This window comes from Hypanus sabinus, chromosome 12 (genome assembly GCF_030144855.1).
Source record: "Hypanus sabinus isolate sHypSab1 chromosome 12, sHypSab1.hap1, whole genome shotgun sequence".
NCBI classification, from domain to species: Eukaryota; Metazoa; Chordata; class Chondrichthyes; order Myliobatiformes; family Dasyatidae; genus Hypanus; species Hypanus sabinus.
The window spans coordinates 80,364,562-80,388,423 of record NC_082717.1 but is presented as its reverse complement, the minus strand read 5'-3'; positions in this window follow the sequence as shown (position 1 = coordinate 80,388,423).

Here is a 23,862-nt window from a genome sequence, read left to right as displayed (position 1 = left end):
TCACCAGGATTTTGCCTGTGAAGGAAAAGTTCTGTTATGAGGAGAGATTGGAGAGGTTAGGTCTGTTTTTCCTGGAGCAGAAAGGTTAAGAGCGGACACAACTGAGGAGTATAAAATTATGTGTGGTATAGATAGACTACAAGAAACTTTTCACATATAATTGTAAGTTAAAAAGAGAAGAGAAACTTAGAGAAAAGGATAAGAGATCTAGAAGGATTTGAAGGGGTGTCTTTTTCACTCAGTGAGTGGTAAGTACCTGGAATATAATGACAGGAAGAGTGGTAAGAGCACAGTTACTGAAGTATTTTTTGTCCAGGTGACTGTTTAAATCTCCAAGGAACAGAAGATGAAGAAGCTAGTGAAGGAAAATGTAAGACTCAGAGTCTTACATTCTCCAGTCTCCTGTTCAAACATTTTGTGGGATGTGGGTGTTACTAACACAGCCACACTTGTTGATTATTCCTAAGAATCTCTGAAAACTTGCAGTCAGCAGCATTCTTGAACTGTTATGGCAGTGACTCTGGTGAAGGTTCTCCCATGTTGCTGGTGGGTGGGCAGTTCCAGAATTTTTTTTTCATCAAGAGTAATGAATGAAAGATGATGTTTCCAAGTCAGGGTGATGTGGGACTTGGAGGATTGAATGCAAGTAGTGATATTTACACACATCTGTTGTTCTTGACTTTTCTGACTGTAGTGTTCATTGGTTTTGGGTAATATAGGGCAATCTACATGAGTAAAAACAATGCATTCAGTAAATAGTATTCAATGCAACCACTTTTCATTGGTGCCACACAGAATGAATGTTTGTGGTACTAGAGGGGATATCAATCAAGTAAGATCCTGGTATCCTGAAGAGTATCAAACTCCGAGAGTTGTTGGAGCTGCACACATTTCGACAAGTGGAGACTATTCCATCACAGTCCCTGCATTAGTCCATAAGACCAGAAAGTATAGGAGCAAAAGTAGGCTATTTGGTTCATCAAGTCTGCTCTGCCATTCAATCATGGACTGATCCAATTATTCCAGTCATCCCCACTCCCCTGCCTTCTCCACATACCCTTTGATGCCTTGGCTAATCAAGAACCTATCTATCTCTGCCTTAAATACGCCCAATGACTTGGCCTCCACAGCTGCTCGTGGCACCAAATTCCACAGATTTACCACCCTCTGACTAAAGTAATTTCTCCATATCTCAGTTCGAAATGGACGTCCTTCAATCCTGACGTCATGCCCTCTTGTCCCAGAATCTCCTACCATGGGAAATAACTTTGCCATATCTGATCTGTTCAGGTCTTTTAACATATGGAATGATACTATGAGATCCCCCAATCCTCCTGAATTCCATGGAATATAGCTCAAGAGCTGCCAGATGGTCCTCATACGGTAACTCTTTCATTCCTGGAATCATTCTCATGAATCTTCTCTGAACCCTCTCCAATATCAATATATCCTTTCTAAAATAAGGAGCCCAAAACTGCACACAATATTCCAAGTGTGGTCTCCCAAGTGCCTTATTGAGCCTCAACCTCACATCCCTGCTCTTATGTTCTAATGCTCTAGAAATGAATGCCAACATTACATTCGCCTTCTTCACCACCGACTCAACCTGGAGATTAATCTTTAGGGTATCATACATGAGGACTCCCAATTTCCTTTGCATCTCTGCATTTTGAATTCTCTCCTCATTTAAATAATAGACTGCCCATTTATTTCTTCTACCGGAGTGCATGACCATACACTTTCCAACATTGTATTTCATTTGCCACTTCTTTATTCATTCCCCTAAACTATCTAAGTCCCTCTGCAGGCTCTCTGTTTCCTCAACACTACCTGCTCCACCACCTATCTTTGTATCATCGGCAAATTTAGCCACAAATCCATTAATACCATAGTCCAAATCACTGACATACATCGCAAAAAGCAGCGGCCCTAACAATAACCTATGTGGAACTCCACTGGTAACTGGCAGCCAGCCAGAATAGGATCCCTTTATTCCCACTCTCTGTCTTCTGCCAACCAGCCAATGCTCCAACATGCTGGTAAAGTCAGATGGAAAGACTATGGATGTCAAGAGGTGACTTTCTTCCTACAGGATAGCCAGCCTCTGACCTATTCTCATCACCATAGTATTTATGCAGCCAACACCAGAGGAGTTTCTGGTCAATGATGACTGTCAGCATTGAAGTGGCATTTTCTTCTCCGAAGGGCAGTATTCGAATGAGGTCTTCCGATAAAGACTCCAATCTGGGAATGCTATTTACTTTAAAATCCTTCTGGAAGTTAGAATCAGCCATATTCATGCCAAATTATTGTAACTATAGGGTTTAAATTTCTCCACGTCTAAGTTCTTATCGTTGTATTACAATGACTTGCTAATACAGATCAATTAACATAGAAAGGACACAAAAATGTTGCCAATTTATTATTCATTGAAATTATGCCTTTTCATTATATAAGTATAATGTTGCCAATTTATTATTCATTGAAATTATGCCTTTTCAGTATATAAGGCTTTTCAGATATAAGGCTACGTCCACACTACACTGGATAATTTTGAAAACACCGGTTTCACGTAAAAATGATAGGCATCCACACTAAGCGTTTTTAAAAATATCTCTATTTATATTGAAATAGCTATTTCAGCAAATCTCCTCCTACTGCGCACATGCAGGACACATCTACCGAAAACAAGTGACATGTTTGGTGTCGAATTTGTTCAGTTACAGACCAGAAAAACTTAAACAGCGGGCTCTCGCGCAGGAGGACTTAAAACTAAAAAAACAAATACTGGAGCATATGGAGGCAACCGACAGGGAGTTCACGGACAGTATGACCTGGCTGATGATGAACATTGGAAAACTGATGAACTCTGTTGCATTAATAAAGCACCTTGTTAAATGTATAAAACATGTCTGCATCAGTGTTATCTTGTATTTCCATACAATATTACATTAGGCTGTTACACATCTATTGTCAGAGAAGTATTTACATAAATAGGTAAACCACCTTCATACAAGCAAGGACAGAAAACAGGGCAAAGTGAGTATACTTATTTATTCAGTAAGTTATGGGTCAAAGTATTTGGTGAGTGTTTTTCTAACTCTTCTGGCTTCAGTCTCATTGCCGTCTGTTCTGAAATTGTTAGGTTGCGTTCAAGAAAACAATGAAATGGTGCGCTGCCATCACCATCTGCCATGACAGCGTTTTCAGAGTTCTCCAGTTACCCTATCCACACAGATCTGCCGGAGCGGTGTTTTCAAAATTACACACCCTGGAGAGCGATTCTGAAAGCTCTGGTTTCAGGGTATGAAAACGTCATTTTAGTGTGGACGGAGGGTAAAAACAAAGAGAAAAAGCTTCAGATACAGATTTATCTGGTGTAGTGTGGATGTAGCCTAACCCTTTGCTGTGTGCCAGTTTGCGTGAGAACAAAGTGTTTCTTGGTAACAAGAAGATACCCTAAATCCTTTTCCCACTGAACGCTCATGCTAAGCTGAGCAGTAAACTCTTTTAGAGTTCTGTAATTAGTGTTAAGGGTCATTTTGTTAGGTGGAGATATGTAGATGCAGATTGGAGGAAGAATGTTGTAAATTTCAGATTATTTTTATCAAATAAGCTTTAAAATATCTGCAATGTAATCTTATAAGTTTCAGTATTTACTGAATTTCTTAAAAAACTGAAAATGAAAATGATTTCTGTAGTGTAGTGATTTGAAAAAAAACACCTGCTATAATCTTAAGACTTAGTACATCTTCTTCTTTTCTTCGGCTGTCCATCGATTTTGATATTGACTGCTGAGAGTTTAGTCTCTGCAGGCACGTTTATGGGCCACAAGACCAGCATTGGATTGGCACTGTCTCCCACATCAGTTGCATTTGTGATTTGATTGGTCTAGCACTGAATATCTGCGTTCATGACCTGCTTCATATTTCTTCTGCCTTTTCTCCTTAATAGCTGGGATTGACTTCTTGACAATGCAGCACCAACTTTTTCTGTCCAAAGCATCTTTCTTCCAGGTGTTGACATTCATGTCAGTGGTCTTCATATGGCGCTTGAGCACATCTTTGTAGCGTAGCTTCCTCTTTCCTTCAAGTAGCCCACCACAGAAAACAGCTTTGGGTAATTTGGGTATTCTTATGACATGACCAGTCCAACGCAGCTGAGAAGCTGTGATGAGCGATTCTGCACTGACTGTCCCAGCACGTTTGAGCACCTCCACATCTGGTACCCTCTCTTGCCACTTGATATGTAATATCTGGTGTGAATGCCTGAGTTGTGTCTTGGTCAATTTCTTGATGTGCTTCTGACACAATGCCATCGTTTCAGTTGAATAAAGTAGAGATGGTAAACAGCTGTGTTATACACTTTGACCTTGGTTGCCATTTTAATGTCATGGTGAGACCAAAGTCACATCTGCAAAGCACCAAAGACTTTTGTAGCTGATTGAATTCTCCCAGCTTCCAGATCTGATGAGTTGGTGTTGGTCACAGCGCTTCCTAAGTATGTGAAAGAATCAGAACAGTTCAGCGCTACCCCATTGACCGATATGACTAGTGATTGGGTCGCACTGGGACTACACAGAGGAGGAGGCTCATACAGAAGTTTGGTTGTGGAGACATTGATTCTTAGGCCAAAAAGACTGGCGTCAAACGACAAGCCATCTACAATTTCTTGAATTACATTACCATCAGTAGCAACCAGGGCAGAGTCGTCTGCATACAGAAGCTCTCTGACACATATCTCTCTTGATTTCATTGAGGCTTTGAGTCTTGACAGGTTGAACAATTTTCCATCTGAGTGAGTCCTGATGTACACACCTTTGTCCAAATTATGGTCCATTATTTCCAAAACTGCAGCAAGATATAGTGTGAACAAAGCTGGAGCAAGAACACATCCCTGTTTTACCCCGTGATTGATGATGAAGGCTTCACTGACGTCTCCTCTGATAGATACTTTGCCAGACATGTTCTCATGAAACAACTTGATCATTGTAACCAGCCTATCTGGACAGCCATAAGTTTTGGGCATGCCCCAGAGTGTTTCTCTGTCCACCGTATCAAATGTTTGTGAGAAATCAACAAAGACAATGTCGAATGGTTGCTGCTGTTCTACCACCTTCTCTTGGAGTTGCCTCAAAGCAAAAATCATGTCAGTGGTTGCTCTTCCAGCTCTAAAGCCACATTAGCTTTTAGGAATCACATCTTCTGAGATGATCTTGAGCCAGTTGAGCAGTATCTTCACCATAATCTTGCCAGCTGTGGACAGAAGGGAGATTGCTCGGTGGTTTCCACAAACGCTACGGTTGCCTTTCTTCTTGCAGATGATGGCTATCAGCGCATCTTTGAAGTCCTGATGGAGACTTAGTACACACTTTTCTGTAAAAAGCATTTTTGTAAAAATTAACGGTAAACGATCACCTCAACAATGAAGAGGTGAGCAAAGGCGAGCTGAGTTGAGGGTCAAAGTGTGTGGGTGTGAGGTGAAGTCAGGACAAGGTCAAGCCATTTTCGAGATGAAGTCAGGGTGAATGGAGCAGAGGAGAGGCAAGATTCAGGGCTCATCCACCTAAACTGAGAGTGAAGTTTGATTGATCTAAGTGCTGGGCCTATTTGGAAAGGTCGGGTACGGGCTGAAATGTGGCAGCAGGGTCCAATCTTAGAGTGTATGGATGTGACAGGGCATGGGTCTTTGAGCGAGGAACAACCCAGTGTTTGGGTGATTGGAACGACAGTTCAGATGGATTGAATAGACAAGGATTGGGCTGGTTCTGCTCACTGCTCTGCGAAGTTTACACCACTAGAGGCTCGAGGAATTCCAGAGACTCTCCAGGCAAGTACCTTCTCTTACAGAGCACAAATCAAGAATTCAGGCACAAACCAGCTATTAGCTAGAAAAGCCAGTGTATCTGGAGACACAAGAAGCCGCAGATGCATGAATCTGGAGAAAAATATAGGCTGCTGCAAGAACTCAACGGGTCAAGCAGCATTTGTGGAGGCAAAGGAATGGTCAGGACTTTGGGCTGAGATCTTGCATCAGGGCTCCAATACACCTGCAGGGTGTCAATAACTAAATTTCAAGATGCTGTTATTGGAGGGTGGAGTTCTCTGCCATGAACATTATTTCATTATATTAATCTTGTGAGTTCTGACCAATAGCTTGGGTATATCATCTCATATTTTTTCCATTTTTGAATACAGCTCTGGGGGACTAACTGAGACGTTATTCAAAGGAGCTGGCAGTGGCTAAATGGGCTGAATGGTTTACTGACTATGGCTCTGAAATGTAATGTCATCAGCCTAAAGACCAGGAAGTTGCATTGCTTCTTTGATTCAATTTCTCTTCTTCAGTCAGAGGCTTTTTCCCAGGGCTGAAATGGTTGCCACAAGAGGACACAGGTTTAAGTTGCAGGGGAGTAGGTACAGAGGAAATGTCAGGAGTAAGTTTTTTTACTTAGAGAGTGGTGAGTGCGTGGAATGGGCTGCCGGCAAAGGTGGTGGAGGTAGATATGATAGGGCCTTTTAAGAGGCTTTTAGATGGGTACATGGAGCTTAGTAAAATAGAGGGCTATAGGTAAGCCTAATAATTTCTGAGGTATGGACATGTTCGGCACAACTTTGTGGGCCGAACGGCCCGCATTGTGTTGTAGGTTTTCTATGTTTCTGTTTTTACTTATTCCCCTTTATCTTGCTTAGTTTTTCTTCCGCCTCCCTTCTCCAATTAGGCTGTCTGCAGATAACATTCATTGACATCAATGAGAAGTTTACCTTTTCATAAGTTGTATGGCTATGGTTCTTTTCTCTTTATTATAACTGCTTCACTTTTCTCCCCTTCTGACATTGTTAATCTTAAGCAGCACTTCTGCTTTTATCTCTATCTTTTCTATCTCACACTCTACAATGTTTATTGCACATGTTTGATATTTCCATAGCCATGCTGTTTCCTCAATGATTCCCTCCAGCTGTTCTGCTTTACTATAGACACCAGGTATATAACCGTACAATTAATAAATTCATCCTTATTTGGATAGACATTTGCTTAGTGGTTAACCATCTTCTCAGAATCTTACTTCTCATTTTCTTGTTTTTCTGTCAATATCTTTTCTGACATTGTTCTTGTCACTTTGTTGACATTTGGACTACGTATGGTTGTAGACCCCTGAACCCACCTGAAAACCTCAGCCGCCTCCCTATTTACTTTTCCTGATCAAGGAGCTTTTCTGTTCAAGAACGGTTTCTGCCCTGCTGTTATCGGACTCTTGAATGGACCTCTATTATGATAAAATGAACCCTTGACCTCACAATCTACCTTGTTATGAAGTTCTTCTTTATTGGTTACCTGCACTGCACTTACTCTGTGGCTGTTACACTCTATTCTGCATTGTTATTGTTTTACCTTGTCCTACCTCAATGCACTATGCAATGATTTTGATCTGTATGAATAGCATGCAACACAAGCTCTCAACACTATTTTGGTATATGTGACAATAATAAACCAATACCAGTTTATAGATGGTGTTTGAGCTGTACCTAGCCACAAAGACATGGGTGTACAGAGTGTAGAGCAGTGGCTAAGCCTGTATCCTTGAGGTGTGCCTCTGCTGATTGTCAGCAAGGGGGAGATGGCATTACCAAACTGCATTTACTGTGGTATCGTAATAAGGAATTCAAGGATACAGTTGCAGATGCAGATACAGAAGCCCTGGTTTTGAAGCTTGTAGATTAGTTGTGAGGGGATGATGGTATCAAATGCTGAGTTGTAATTGATAATCAGCAGCCCAACATATGCCGCGCTGTTGTCCGGGTGCTCCAGAGCCAAGTGGAGAGGCAGTGAGATTACGTCCGCTGGCAGATGTGGAATTTATATTTAGTTAATTATCTGGATTTTTTATAAAGGACGTCTAGTTATCAGTAATACTGACCAGTAAACTACTGGATTACTTTAAACCATCAGTTGGTTCTCTAATCTCATACAGCAGAGGGAATCTTCCACCCTTATCCACTTGCAGCAATATGTGGTGTTAGACCCACTGATGTGGTTGATTTTGAAATGGTCAAGCAAATCTGTGGCTTCAAGGGCAATTAGAAAGGGGCTGTAACTGCTAGTTTTGTCACAATGCCCGGATCCTTAAAAATTGATTAATTAATTAATTAAATTTGTGCTGCTGAGGAAATGTGAGATATAATTAGTAAAAAATTGTATGCTGGTAGACAAAATGGACTTAATTTGTCAAATTCCTCACTCTTTTGTATTCTTTAAAACAGAAACAAACCGAAACTGTTTAACAGGCTGCTTCTGGAAGGACGCACTTTAACCTCAAATAACCTTGCAGCAATCTCAATGGAATGATAATGTGACCAAGCTTACTAGGGTGGGCACTCCACTCTTAATGAATACCACCCAGACTGTGAGAAGAGAAATCCACCCCTTCTCTCCTTCAGCTTCGGAAGGCAATTAAACTGCCCTTTTAGGGGCTACATGGTGCGTGGCACAGCTTGAGTTCAAGGTCTACAGGTCTGCTGAATACACCAGGCATTAATCCTACTCTAGTTACTCGTCTGCCTCTGATTACCAGTCAGATAATGTCATTGCAAACAACTGGAGGTAAACTTGGACAAATGAGAGTGGTTGTGAATTGATTGGAAAGTAGCTTCTCCACATTAAGGTCTGTGTGCTAGGTCACTTTTTATGGAATATTGTATTTGGAGAAGATGTGGGAGGTGGGGGAGGGGCTGCAGAAAGGTGCTATGGAACTTCAGCTGCTGGCATTCAGGAAAGTCAGAAGTAATTACAGACAGGCTTTTTACAGGATCAGCTCTCGCATTTAGTTTCTGAGCGTCCAATTAGTATGAGCGTGAAGGATGGTAGTGAACACAATACAACTTTGACTTCAGTTCCTAAAGAGACACTCCTAATATTTAAGTGAATGAGCTGGAATTATCATGGAGAGTTGGAAACCTCTTGTTATGGGATAGGTGGGATAATCTCTGCACTCCACAGCCTCTGCTATACATGCCTTAGGGTTTTGTGAGCAATAGGAATTGGATGAAAAACTTCTTTTCCTGGTGTTTGAAGAATGGACTGGAATTTGCAAAGGAAACCAGCAGCAAGCATTGGGGGACACTCTCTTGAACTCAGTCTAGGAGAAGAAAATGGGAGCAATAAATAGCCTATGTTGTGAAGTGTTCCTCACTCTAATCTAATCTCTTCATTCTGCCATCTTGAACAAGTCATTTATCATTTATAAATTCATGTATCTCCTTAAAATATCTAATGCCTTGGCTTTTACAATCAAACAATAAGCTTCAAGACCTTGAACTCAATACCTCTTTGTGCAAATAGATCTTCAATTTCCCTACTTGCAGACCCCAGTCAGTTCAGATTGGCAACAATAAAAAACATCTCCTCCACAGTCAGCAGGTTGGACCACAAGGCTGTGTGCTTAGTCCTCTGCTCTACTCATTTTATACTTAAGACATTGAGGCCAAGCACAGCTGCAATTCCATACTTGTGTTTGCTGACAACACCACTGACATTGGCCGAATCAAAGGTGGTGACGATTTTCAGATATTGAAGCAACTATCTCTCACTCAATATCAGCAAGACCTAGGAGGTGATTATTAACTTCAGGAAGAGGAAACCAGAGGTCTATGAGTCAATCCTTATAGGTGGAGGTGGAGGGGGGTGGTCAGAGTTGGAGAGGGTGTTACGATTTCAGAGAATCTGTTCTAGGTCCAGTACGTGAGTGCCAAAACAAAGAAAGTATGGCAGTTGCGAAGATTCAGCATGACATCTAAAACTTTGACAAACTCCTTTAGATGAGTGGTGGAGAATATACTGACTGGTTGTAACTCAACCTGACATGGACACACCAATGCCCTTGAACATAAATTCCAACAGAATGTAGTGGATATGGCCTTGTCCATCATGGGTAGATCTCGTCCCACCTTTGAGCACATCTACATGGAGTGCTGTTGCAGGAAAGGAGCATCCATCATCAAGGACCCCCACCACCCAGATCATGCTTTCTTCTTCTCTATATATCAGGATGGAGGTACAGGAGCCTCAGGACCCATACAACCAGGTTCAGGAACAGTTATTACCCTTCAACCATCATGCAAGGGATAACTTCATGCAACTTCACTCGCCCTGTCACTGACCTGCTCCCATAACCCCTGGATTAATTTTTAAGGACTCTTCATCTTATGTTTGTGATATTCATTTCTTATTTATGTATTTAATGTTTCTTTTGTATTTGCAGTTTGTTGTCTTTTGGACATTGGTTCTTTGTTTGTCCTATTAGGTATGGTCTTTTATTGATTTACTGTGTATGCCCACCCCACAAGAAAATGAATCTCAGGGTTGTATATCATAACATACACATATGTACTTCGATTATAAATTCATTTTGAACTTTACAATGGTACATGGAGCTTAGAAAAATAGAGGGCTATGGGGAACCCTAGTAATTTCTAAGGTAGGGACATGTTCAGCACAACTTTGTGGGCTGAAGGGCCTGTATAATGCTGTAGGTTTTCTATGTTCTATGTTCTATATTCATCCCTCTGTACCAGTGGTACCAGTGAATTCCATAGGTTTGTCATTCTCTGCATGATGAATTTCTCCTCATTTCTATCCTGAATCGCTTAGTCTGTAAGTGAGACTGTAAACCTCTCATTCAAAGTTTTCAATCAGGAGAAACATTTTCCCCACAACCAGCATGTGAAAACCTCTTAGAAAGTTAGAAGTTTAATTTATCTCTCGTTTCATTCTTAACACAAATCTGTTCACTCTTATCTTTCCTCATATAACAGTTCTATCATGACAGGAGAACCTTCACTCTACCTTCTCTACAACAAGTACAGCAGAACTCAGCTAATTTGTCACCCTTGGGAGTTTGGTGGTGTTGGACTGGTAGATCTTCAGATTATTAGATATTGTTTCTATTAATAGGTCCTGGTGAAGCATAATGTAATTCAATGGATATAAGCATGATAATGGGAAATGATAGGTGAGCAGTTTACCTGAAGATGGAAAACACAGCCTTCATTTCACATATTGGGTTCTAGGAGGTCAGAAAATTCTGTTGATCTGGAGTTAAACTGTAAAACCAATGCCGATATTGCCTTAATTGTGCAACTGATGACCCATGTCTTCTATGAGTACTAAATGTGTACAGCTGAAAGATTGTCCTCATGCTCTCAGCATCCCTCTCAGCAACTTCCACTCCCTTGTCTGGGACAGCTCCCACACTGGGTCCTGCCATCTGGCTGGCCTGAGGCAGAGCTCAGATGCAAACTCCAGGGACTCAAACGCTATAGACTTCCCAGATTCTGGTACCATTCGGTACTGAGCTTGTTTGCACTGCGCCTACATTTCCTGCTACTCCAGTCCTCAGCCCATTAAAGCCAGATTCAGAAGTGTAGTTACTGATCTTCAAAAGGGTTCAAAATGTGGAAAATTGTAGATTGGAGTTAGGTTGGAGTTTTTCCAGATTTATGCCCAATTCCAGCACACTCCCAAGTTAATATCTCCTCATTGGTTTGCAGCTGAAGAAAATAGATTAAAATAAAATAAATATGTGGAAGAACAGAACACCTCCATGAGGATTTGAAAAGATATTTCAGCTGCAAGTGACTTTCTTTTTATTTTTATAAAGTACTGTTTGACCTTTTGTGTAGTTTGGCACTTCCTGTCATTATTTCAGACTTAATGTCAAACTAACAGCCAGTTCATTTGTTGTCAAAGATTTCCACCTGCTGAAAATGAAGATAAACTTGTCTAGTTCAATGATACAAAACAGAGTGGACTTTAAGTACATGGCTGCAGGGTCCTATTTTTAACCATTCACCTCCTCCCTCAAAAGTGCTGGAAACTGAGCCATCGAGACATAGTGAGCGGGCAACTATTGCAATGAAGGGAACAATTTACAACATCTGCACAATTATTTTAGACGGTGGTGTATTTAGTTGAGTTGCTGCCTCACAGTTCCAAGGACCTGAATTTGATCCTACCCTCCACGGCCATCTGCACGGAATTTGCACTTTCTCCCTATGACCACATGGGTTTCACACACATGCTGCGGCTTTCTCCCACATCCCAAAGATGTAAGTGCTGATAGGTTAAGTTGCTCGTGATGTGTAGGCAGGTGAGATAGAATATGGGAAAGTTGATGGGCATGTGGGAAAAGTTCATAAGGAAAATGGTTTGCTCTGTGAAGCAACATGGGCTGATATCACACAGACTCCTTTTAAGCTGCAAGGGATTATAGAAATAAATACAGAAACACTTGCTGCTGTTGAACTGGAGATCAGGAACTTCACCAGATTGATGTCCTGACATGTTGTGAAGACTCCAGTTATTTCAATTTAAGGCCCTAGGAGCAATTTTAGCTTCATTATCAGGCTGGACCAGATGAGTTGAGGAGATGGACTAGAAGAGGCCCTAGCACAGAAGATTTAAAACTTTGAGCCTTTTGGTTTCCTTGGGTTACTGCTGGGGTCTCATAAGAAGGCCTTGATTCTCCTGTGGCCTGTGTCTCTCAACCATCAACTATTTTTCTGGATGACAATGGACATCTCCCATTGTGACTCTTGACTTCTGACTGGATGCTGATGAGATTCCAAGGGCCATAATCCTAGACTGGGTGTTCTACAGGATTTGTACATCACACCGTATTTCTCCTCAACCTCATCCTCGTTAAAACCATGAAAGCCATGAGTTGCAAATGGATTAAGATCATTTTAGTTGCTGGCTAAATAAATGTTCAGCTCTGGAAGATACAAGCTGTGGCCAATAGCTCAGGAAGTATATGTGGAAAGAGAAAGAGAATATTTCATTTCAGCTACCTGCCAATGGAATTCCTGTCGGATCTCCAATATCAGCAATGCTTTACTTTTGTAAATTTGTGCATATTGGTATACCAATGTAACAACATTACAAAGGCCTCCATTACCTTTACACTCAGTTATAATAAAAAGCTGCTTTCAATAATTACTTATATTTTTTCAGGTGCCTTGCTGTTCAGCATGGGCGATCATGTCTCTTCATCCATCATGGTCTCTGACCCTCCAAATTGTAGTTGTTACCTCCCCTGTTTCTAACCATGATGTTAATCCATCTCTCATTTTCATTCTCTGTCAGCCTCTGCTTCTTTTTCCTTCCAACTTTCCAGTTGTAACTAAATGTTCTAATGTCTCTCTTCGCATGATGTGTCCAAAGAACTTTGATTGCAGTTTTCTGATTTTTTAAAGTAATGTACATTTTCGTTCTCTGTAGAGCTTCTTCATTGGTTATCCTGTCCGTATGTGATATACATAGCATTCTTCTGAGGAACCACATCTCTGCTGCATTGATTCTTTTTTTCCATTGCATTTGTGATGGTCCATGACTCACAGCCATACATCAACATAGGAAGAGTGTAGCAAATAACTGTTGCTTATATTTTTCTACTTTGATATGGTTTGAGATTATCTGTTGCACGCTACAGGTCGTTACCAGCTTATAAACATCGACATGTACAGCCCATGCCTTTAAATGAATTTCTGGGGGGCTGCAGTACGGCTTTGTTGGCTGTTTTGGGGCTGCTGGCACCTGGGAACTTGACTTGCAGCCACATTTCTGACTTGCAAACAGTCCAGCTTATGAACAGTTCACAGGAATGGAACCAAGCCGTAACCTAGAGATAACTGTAAGTAGTACGCTGAGAGACAGGGTTAACTGTAGTAATGATCATAGTGTAAGACCATAAGTCATAGGAGCAGAATTAGGCCACTTGGCCCACCAAGTCCCCTCCACCATTTATCATGGCTGACTTATTATCTCTCTCAACCCCAGTCTTCTGCCTTTTCCCCAATTCTTATGATGCCCTTTCCAATCAAGAACTGTCAAACTCTGCTTTAAATATACCCAATGACTTGACCTCCATATATACCTCTGTCATTGAATTCCAGATTCACCATCCTCTGGTTAAATTCCTCTAAATCACCCTTCTAAAGGGATGTCCTTCTATTCCAGGGATTCCCAACTTGGGATCCACAGATCCTTTGCTGAATGGTATTGGTCCACCGCATAAAAAAGGTTGGGAACCTCTGATCAATTCAGATTCCCTCTGGTCCTAGAGGTGCCCGTTATAGGAAACATCTTCTCCACATCCACTCTATCTAGGACTTTCAATATTCAATGTTTTAATGAGATCCCCTCTCATTCTTCTAAACCTCAGCAAGTTCAGGCCTAAAGACATCAAATGCTCGTCATACATTAACCCGTTCATTCCCGTGATTCTGACATATGGGCAACTTAACCTCAACTCAGAAGGTGTGTCTAAGTTTAATTGTTAAATATGATGCATTGTAACCTTATGAAGCATCTTTTGGAAGTTCAGTTTCAGGATCAGTTTCAACCTGGCTACAGTGTTCTGTGCTGGGGAGTGACATAGTGGGGTGGTGGTGACAGTTTTAGAGATGGTGTACTGGCATTTGATTGCCAGCATTAACAGGAATATCAGAAGTGACAATTTAGGCTGCTTCTGTGTGAACCATAATGCAGTATGATGATGTAGGAGCAGCAGTGCATGGGAGCTGCAATAGTTCACACGTTACCCTCTCATATTACTGATAATGGAGAAGCTTAAAAGAGGCTGAGAGTGCTAATGAACTACAGCTGATCGTCAGCGACTCTGATATTCTACTTCAAGTGTCAATGTCACCTTTTGTTTACAGTAATAAATCATATGTTCGCTTTACTTGACATAATACTCAAATTCATTGCTACCAACACCGGGAAGTGTGAAGGCATTTCAGTTGGGTCACAGGAAAGGCTTACAGAAGGTCCTGCTCGTAATTGTAGAATTTTCACTTCTGACACCTGCAATGTGATTAAAGTAGCTATTAACATAAGAAAAATACCAGAGGAGTAATGTAGAAGTCTATTAAAGATAACCTTAACAAGGACTCTATGCAAAGAAGAAGAGACCTTAGAACATATTTGTGTGGGATGGAGGCTAAGAATGATTGAATTTTCAAGTTGAAGGTGAGTTATTTGAAACTGGGGAATGGAGAGTAGTCAAAAGTGGGAGAGGGCATCAAAGTCAAAGTCAAAGTAAATTTATTATCCAGGTTTGCATCTGTCACCATGCACTACCTTCAGATTCATTTTCTTACAGGCAATTATTTGTTATATTACATGGTGTGGTGATCATGATCTTTACTATAATTGCTCTTGGCGAATTTTTCTTCAGAAGGTGCTTTCCATTGCCTACTTCTGTGCAGTGTCTTTACAAGACGGGTGATCCCAGTCATTATCAATACTCTTCATAGATTGTCTGCACTCAGTGGTACATACGACCATCCACCTTCTGCTCCTATGCCTTCACATGACCCTGATCCTGGGGGTATGCAGATGTTACACCTTGTCCAAGGGTGACCTACAGGCTAGCACAAGAATGAAGCAGCTTACACCTCCTTTTGTAGAGAACTATCTCCACTCCATGTCCATTTACAAGCAATTACAGGAAAATAAAGAAATGCAATAAAATTTATGAAAAATATCTATGCATACAGTAAATAAAGACTGACACTTTCTGTGGACTTCAGATATAAAGGTAAAGTGACAAGACAAGAGAAGAAAGAACAGAGTCAAGATCAGATTAGATCTACCAGTGTAGCCCTACTTGTGAATCTTGGGAAGGACGTTTAAGATGGTACGGGACCATGATAGTGAAGGATTTGGAAGGAAAATCTTTAGAGGAAATAAAGTTAGTTGGGGAGATACTGATGTTGAGAGGTGAAATTGTGGACTGGAGAGAAGTATGTGGACATTAAAAGAAATAGCATTTCGTCTATTTGAGGTGGACCAGAGTTGGATAGATGGCATTAACAGTCTTTCAGTAGGTTTGATAACCACATTGGGATTTGTCTTAGTGGGTGAAGTGCTCTTAGTTCAGAGGAGGGTAGGTGAGAATAGAAAGGGTAGTGGAAGAACTGAGGTAATGCCTCAGTGCAGACAGCAATGACTTGACTAGATAATATCGGAAAGGCAGGGAAAATTAGAAAGTAATTAGGAAAGTTAAGCATTGGATGTGGCAAAGGATCAAGTGGAGTTCTGATCTCAGAAAGCCAGGCATTGTCTATGGAGGCTGAGACCCTTCATCACAATTCCCAGATTCCTTTGCCTTACCACAATTCTCAATTTCCAGTTATTCATAATGCATGTCTGATCCTGTTTCACCTTGGAAGAATGCTTATTAAATAAAATAAAAGCAACAGAGGCCAGAGTAGGCCTGCTAGAACCTCAACATTTTCAGATGAAGTTGTCCTCAACACCACTTCCACATTTTCTCCCCAATATCCCTCAATCTTTTTGTTAATCAAATCTTTGCCTTCAATGATTGTCACCACACAGCTCTCTGGGGTGGAGAACACCAAAGATTCATAATCAACCTGGAGAAGAAAATGCTCATCACCTCTGTTTACAAAGGGTAACCCCTTATTCTGAAACCATGCTGCTTAGTTCCAGATGCTCCCATTAGGGGAACAATCCTTTATATGTTATACTTCAATAATATCACCTTCAGTCTTCAAACTTTCAATGACAATGGCTCAAATCTGCCCAATCTTTCTAATCACATACACTCCTTCAGTCGAGGAATCAATCTAGTGAACCTTGTCTGTCCTGCCTCCAATACAACCATACACAGCCTTAAATATATCAAATCTGAAGGGTTTAGACTATGAGGAGAGATTGAGTCACCTGGGATTGTACTCACTGGAATTCAGACGGATGAGAGGAGAATTTATAGAAACATATAAAGTTATGAAAGAGATAGATAAGACAGAGGCAGGAAAGTTGTTTCCACTGGTAGGTGAGACGAGAACTAGGGGACTTAGCCTCAAGATTTGGGGGAGTAAATTTAGGATGGAGATGAGGAGGAACTGCTTTTCCCAAAGAGTGGTGAATCTGAGGAATTATCTGTCCAATGAAGCAGTGGATTATACCTCAGTAAATATATTTAAGACAAGGTTGGATAGATTTTTGCATAGTAGGGGAATTAAAGGTTATGGGGAAAAGGCAGGTGGGTGGAGATGAGTCCATGGTCAGATTAGCCATGATTTTATTGAATGGTGATGCAGGTTTGATGAGCTAGATGGCCTACTCTTGTTCCTGTGTCTTATGTTCTCATGTATGTTGTTAATGGGTGTGATTTTGCCTAATTGTCTCTCTCTATAGTTATCACACCCTCAGTAAGGACAGCTTCTATCGCACTGTTATAATACTATTGAACGAGACTATTATGATAAAAATAGATTCCTATCATACTAGTCTAATAATCTACCTTGTTATGGCCTTGCACCTTGTTGTCTGCCTGCACTGTGATTTCTCTGAAACTGCAACACTTTATTCTGCATTCTGTTATTGCTTTCCCTTATCCAACCTCAATGCAATGATGTGATAAATGATCAATACGGAAGGCATGCAAAAGATAGTCTTTCCACTGTATCTAAATACATATGACAATAATAAACCAGTTTAAAGTTGCATCAAAGTATCCATCCTCCCATTATGCACACTCCTTCCAGCATTCCATTGGTTCCACTGGTTTTCTCAATTACTTGCTGACTTTACATAATAATAATCTGCATTTGATGCATTGAAACCCATGATCTTTTTGCACAAAAACATTCTACAGCTTAATAATTTCAATAATAAAATGTTTTTTTAGAAATTTTTTCAAAATGGATAATGTCTCTTTTACATTGGAGAAACCAAAAGCAATTTGGATGGCTGGATTGTGAAAGACAACACTTCAGTCCACATGGGTGACACTGAGAATTTATTGTAGCTGTTCATCACTTTAACTCTCCTTCTCACTCCTACTCTGAACATTCAGACCTTGGCTTCTTATAAAAACCAGTGCAAGTTAAAGGAACAGCTCATAGAGTTGCTGCTTCACAGCGTTGGAGGCCCAGGTTTAATCCTGACCTCAGGTGCTGAGTGTATCAAGCTTGCATATTCTCTTTGTGACTGCATGGGTTTCCTTTGGGTGCTCCTGTTTCATTCTGCATATGAAAAATGTGCGAGTTGGGAGGTTAACTGACCTCTGCAAAAAAAAACTGCCCCTTGGATGCAGATGTGTGGCAGAGACTGGGGGGATGTAGATAAGAATGTGAGGAGGGTAAACAAAAGTGGACTTACTGAATGATTAGTGTAAATGGTTGGCTGACAGGCCAATCAGTCATAGGCCTGTTACTGAGTTAGTGTAACGGTTAGTGTAATACTATTACAGCACCAGCAACCCTGGTTCAATTCCAATGGTGTCTGTAGCTAATTTGTACATTCTCTCCGTGACCAAGTGGATTTCCTTTGGGTGCTCTGGTGTTCCCCCACATTCCAAATAAGTATGTGTTAGTGGCTTAATTGGTGACATGGGTGCAATTGGGTACCATGAGCTCATTGGGCCAGAAAGGCCTATTACTATGCTGCATCTCGAAAAATAAATTGAGTCTTTTTTCAAAGTTCTCTCTTCCAAATGGACAATGTCCTTTACATCAGAAAAACCAAAAGCACTTTGGATGGCCAGATTGTAGAACAGAGCACTTCAGTCAGCAAAATGAGTCCTGAGAATTCAAATTGTCCTTCGCTTTAATTCTCCATCTCACTCTGATCACTTAGAGTTTGGCTTCTTATGAAGCAAAGCAAATTTAAGGAACAACATTCATCTTCGAACAGCTCCCCAAGCCTTAACAGTGCATTTGACATTTTCAAGTAACCAGTCTTTTTGTCTTGCATCAGACCAGGCCAGTTATTGCCTGACCTGTGATAAGTTTCAGCCATTCTTTGCTTTTATCTTCATTTTCATCATCTACATGTTTTAGCTATATGATGGCAAGATTACTCATGGAGTTTAGTTGCTGTAATACAAAAAGAAAACTTGTATTGGGAAAGGCAAAAAAGCAAATAAATTGACTGTTCAAAGGATAAGAGAAATAGTTAATTTCAAGCTCCAGAGTAGAGGGACAGTAGAAACCACCTCCTCGTAGGTGAATAGAAATAGATCAAAAACTCACTGATTCATATTTTGGAAAACAATAAAAATTTAGGAAACAAAATGGATTACTTCTGTTATGACTGTGCCCCAACTCTGAGGGGCCGAAGGGTACAAAGTAGCCCCCTCCTTTTTGAGAATCGCAAGATCGCTATTAATTCAGATCAGGAGACCCAGGAAATGAGAGAGAGACGTTTGGAATGTGTCCTGGCCACCGCGATACAAAGCCATGGATAACGGCCATTGTCTCTTGGAGACAGAATTGTGTATTGAGTACTTTACTCCATGGAAACCCTCAGGGAACGATCAGAGGGGGTTGGTTGAGGGATTGCATCATCCCAACCTGATTGACATCTGAGACCCCTTGAGTAAAGATAAAAGAGGGTCTGGGGAACAACCCCTTTAGACACACCAGGAGAAACTCTAGAAATCCCGTGACAGTGTTTAATAGCGACAGCCAGTGGAGGGCCCTCGTGTGTCTTTTCCCGTTGCCTGGGATTGGGGCCTTACCACGGAAGATGGTTTAGCTAAAGAAGAGATCACTACCGACGACATTTCGAAGGATCGACATCATAAAAAAAGGAAAACGGGCAAGTTCTAAACATCCGTCTCTCTCTCCAACCAAAAGCTGCAGCCTGAATGAACTTGAGTGACTTTTATATTTCCATCAGACAATACATTATCCCCTAGACAAAGATAGAGCTATTTCTTATTGATTATTATTATACCAGCGCTTTTAGATTTAGTATTGACGACGTATATTAGCTGTATGTTTGCATCGATATTATTTTGGTGTATTTTTATCAATAAATACTGTTAAAAATAGTACCATCAGACTTCAATGGACCTCTCTATCTTTGCTGGTAAGTGACCCAGTTACGGGGTACGTAACACTTCAAAGTAAGCCAAGAATGTAGGACAGATGGTGTTCTATGGTGAAAAGTAAATGTAAGACAGGCAGCAGGAGAACCTCCTTCTATCAAGGAGTGTTGAATGTGGTGTCGTCAATAATAAAATAAAATAACTAAAATAAATGGGCCGAGAACAAATGCACTCCTATGACTCAAGTATATTTTTATTCTACGTGTGCACCAGGAGAACAGCATGGCCCCTGTCACCCACACTGTTCTGAAGCCAGGGCAGAAAACTACTATTCTTAGCAACGCACACCAAGTGCTGGAGGAACTCAGCAGGCCAGGCAGCATCTTTGGAAAAGAGGAAACATTTGACATTTTGGGCTGAGATCCTTCATCAGAACTACCATTTTTATACAGAACTGGCTTATCAGTTATGGATATTGACTATTTAGTAACTTGTATATGATTGAATTCCTTATTTGCAAAATCAACCGCATTTCATAATAGAAGTGTTAAAAGTCAATCAAAACCCTGAAGCTGACAACCGCTGATATTTTGAAGTTAGTAAAAAAAATCGTCTCTTATTTGTTGGGTGTATTTCACATCCTTCAGTTAACCTTATCTTGTTTTTCTCTGGCACCCTTTGTAGTGTAAAGGGACACTATGTTTCAGGAAGCCCGTTCTAGAAAAGTCTCACTACAGAGGCCTTGCACATCAGGCTTGTGTGCACATTGGCACAGTCACCCTTGCCTATCTGTCAGCAATGGACAAGGTTGACTCCGGTGGTCTTACCTCAAAGGTCTCCCTTGTCTGGGTTTGACTGCACACTGTCACAGTCATCCATACCTGAATGTTGTCTTTAACCCTAGCCTTGCCACAACTCCCACAAATGCTTGGGAATAAAGTCAACTTTTACATAAGAAATTGGAGCAGGAGTAGGCCATCTGGCCCGCCGAGCCTGCTCCACCATTCAATAAGATCATGGCTGATCTGGCTGTGGGCTCATCTCCACCTATCCTTAATTCCCCTTAAACTTTTGCCACAAGTGTGGCAGACTGAAGCTGTGATATCTTGTCTTCTTTGCCAAATAATTATGCCAGGGTGCAGTTTGCAAGCGTGGAATGTGTTGGAGTCCAATACTGACAAGAGGTCTGTCTCCTGCTAACATCACCGAGTCCAGAGGTGGTTCCAGATTATCCTGAGCTGAGAGAGTCATTAATCCTTGGATTGGAAATTGTAGGTTGAAATAAGTTACTTGCTCTATTAATCTCAATGTTAAAGAAAATTATTTCAATTTGACAAATGTGGTTATAATTAAGTGAGTCATTTATTAATGATTCAATTTTTCAAATTTTTAATATTACATATATGAACTGACTTTCAATGTTTCTGATCATTAGGGAAAGTTAGAAATGGGGCACGGTGGGGCAAGGTGTCAAAGGTCATCAGAGAAGTTTAGAATTGGGACCTGGATATCTTTCTCCTGGGGTCTACTCTCAGTCTATGCACTGCTTGGCTTTGGGATAATATCAATGGTGTAAGATGAACCCTTGATCCCTCAATCTATCTCATCCTAGCCATTGCATTTTATTTGTCTATCTGAACTGCACTTTTTCTTTACCTATGACATTATATTCTGCTTTGTATTTATTTCTACATTTGGTCTGCTTCGACCTACTTCTGTGTGGCATGATTCCCTGGATGGTTCGTAAACAGAAGCTTTTCACTGTGTCTCAGCATATATGATAATAATAAACCAATTACCATTTAACAAAACAAACAGACCCCAAAGAAGGCAGTGATTCCACTTTGTCTATGAAAAATTATTAGGTTCTAGTGAAGGGCCCTGGAACTGACTGACCAACAGTTTCTCTTTACACATGCTAAGCGTTTCCAGCAGTTTTTTGCTTTTATTCTGTTTCGATGGGAAAATTGAAGAAAATAAAATCCTGCATATTTAAACATGCACAGTTGCATTTCAGAACCACATGTGGACAGAGCATGTTAATTTTTCAGATGAATTTTTCTGTTGAATTTAGACCATAAAAGTCCATTGACAGAAACCAAAAATATGGAGTCCGTCTCAGTAAAGACAAGTCTTCTTTAAAGATTCTACAGTTAAAAGGCTGCTGCAGCTGAAAATCTAATAATGTTGTTGTCAGGCCTGCACAAGCAGGCACCACCCCCCCCAATCTTCACCCAGCCGGCAGGAGTCATCTGCCGCTTATTTATAATTCATCACCTGTGGCCTACTTATACCCAGCTCTCATCTGTAATCCTTGTTCACCCATTGAACCGGCCAGCCTCAATCAGTTTTGCCTACCTAGCCTTCAGTTACATTGCTTCCTTGTTGAGTTCTCATTTGTTTTGTGGTCCCTTGTGGCTTGTTATTTTACAATTGATTATTAAAGTTTTCACTCACTGCTAAACTGTCTCCACTGCTCTGCTGTTGGGTCAAGCCTCTGTACATTTCCTGACAGGATGGGTGAACCAACAATTGACCCAACAGGGCATGCTTGTCAAAAGGAAATCATCTATTGACAGGAGCACACAATCACAAAGTAGCAAGAAACCACTGACCATCTGCTGACCAACTCTCAACCAACTCTCCATCTCGATACAGGAATCCTGTGCCAGTCTACCTCCTCCCTTGGAGCCCCGGATTCCAGTGCCCAAATGCTTTAATGGATCTCCAACCCAATGCCGCAACTTCTTGGACTGCCCCTAACTGGGACAATAAAACCCCACTTGCAACCAACGTGAAGATGCTACCACTGAGATGCATCGAGTTTTCGACTATCCGGGAAGGGGATGGAAGGCAGCAGATTGAAATCTTTGCCTGTGTCAAGGCTCATGCTCAGTGCTGAATTACACAGTGGAATTCAGGACTTCGTGGCAGACTACAACCAAATCACCGCTCCTGTTGCCATGGACTGCGCTTTCAAGGAGCTCAAGAGTCGCTTCACCACTACTCCAATTTCTGCCATCTGAACCTCTCCAGATTTTTTTTGCAGTTGAGGTGCATGCATCTGACGTGGAAACTACCAAGCGAGAACTGGATGGGAAGAGGCACCCTTGTGCCTTCTGGCGCAAGTTCAACTCCATACAGTGCCATTATGGAGTAGGAGACAGGGAGCTACTCTCTATTAAATGGACCTTGGAGGAATGGAAACATGGGCTGATGGGAAACTCTGAGGCCTTCCTGATCTGGACTGAGCACCAGAACCTTATATCCATACAACTGACCCACCAACTCAACTCAGAAATAGCCCATTAGCAAGTTGAGAAGTTTCAGCAGTGTCTTGCCACCCCCAATACTTCCATATGGAAGAAGGACCTGCTCTGGGCCAAATGGTTCCACAATCTACACACCTCTGCCACAGGTATGTCACCCTTTGAAATAATTCATGGTAATCAACTCCGTTGTTTCCTGTGGAGGAACTAATGGTGGAGTTCCCATCTGCCAGGGGCCTGGATCACCAATGCTGGAATGCTTGGAAGAGGGTGCAGAGGGCTATCTCAGCTATCAATTGTATCTGCTGCTGCCATGTTAACTGCTGTTGGCACCCAGCCAGACTACTCTGGCCTGAGGACAATGTCTGGCTGTCCACCCGAGATCTGCCCCTGCACACCAACTCCCACAAGCTTTTGTCCCGGTTCATTGGATGCTTCCAGACAACCCATCGTATCGACCCAGTCACGTACCATCTCCAGCTGCTAGCATCCTTCAGTTCACATCTACCTTCCACATGTTTTGCTTCAAGTCCATTGCCTAGGAGCCACTCAACCCATCTGAGCCTCTGGAAGCAAGGTTGGTAGAAGGTGGTCTAGTGTACACAGTTTGCCTGTGATGGATTCAAGTTGCTGTGGATGGCGTGTGTAGTACCTGGTTGACTTGGAAGGTTACAGACCGAAGGAGATATTTTGGGTGCCGTAATGTTTTATCTTGGATCCATTGCTCAGCAA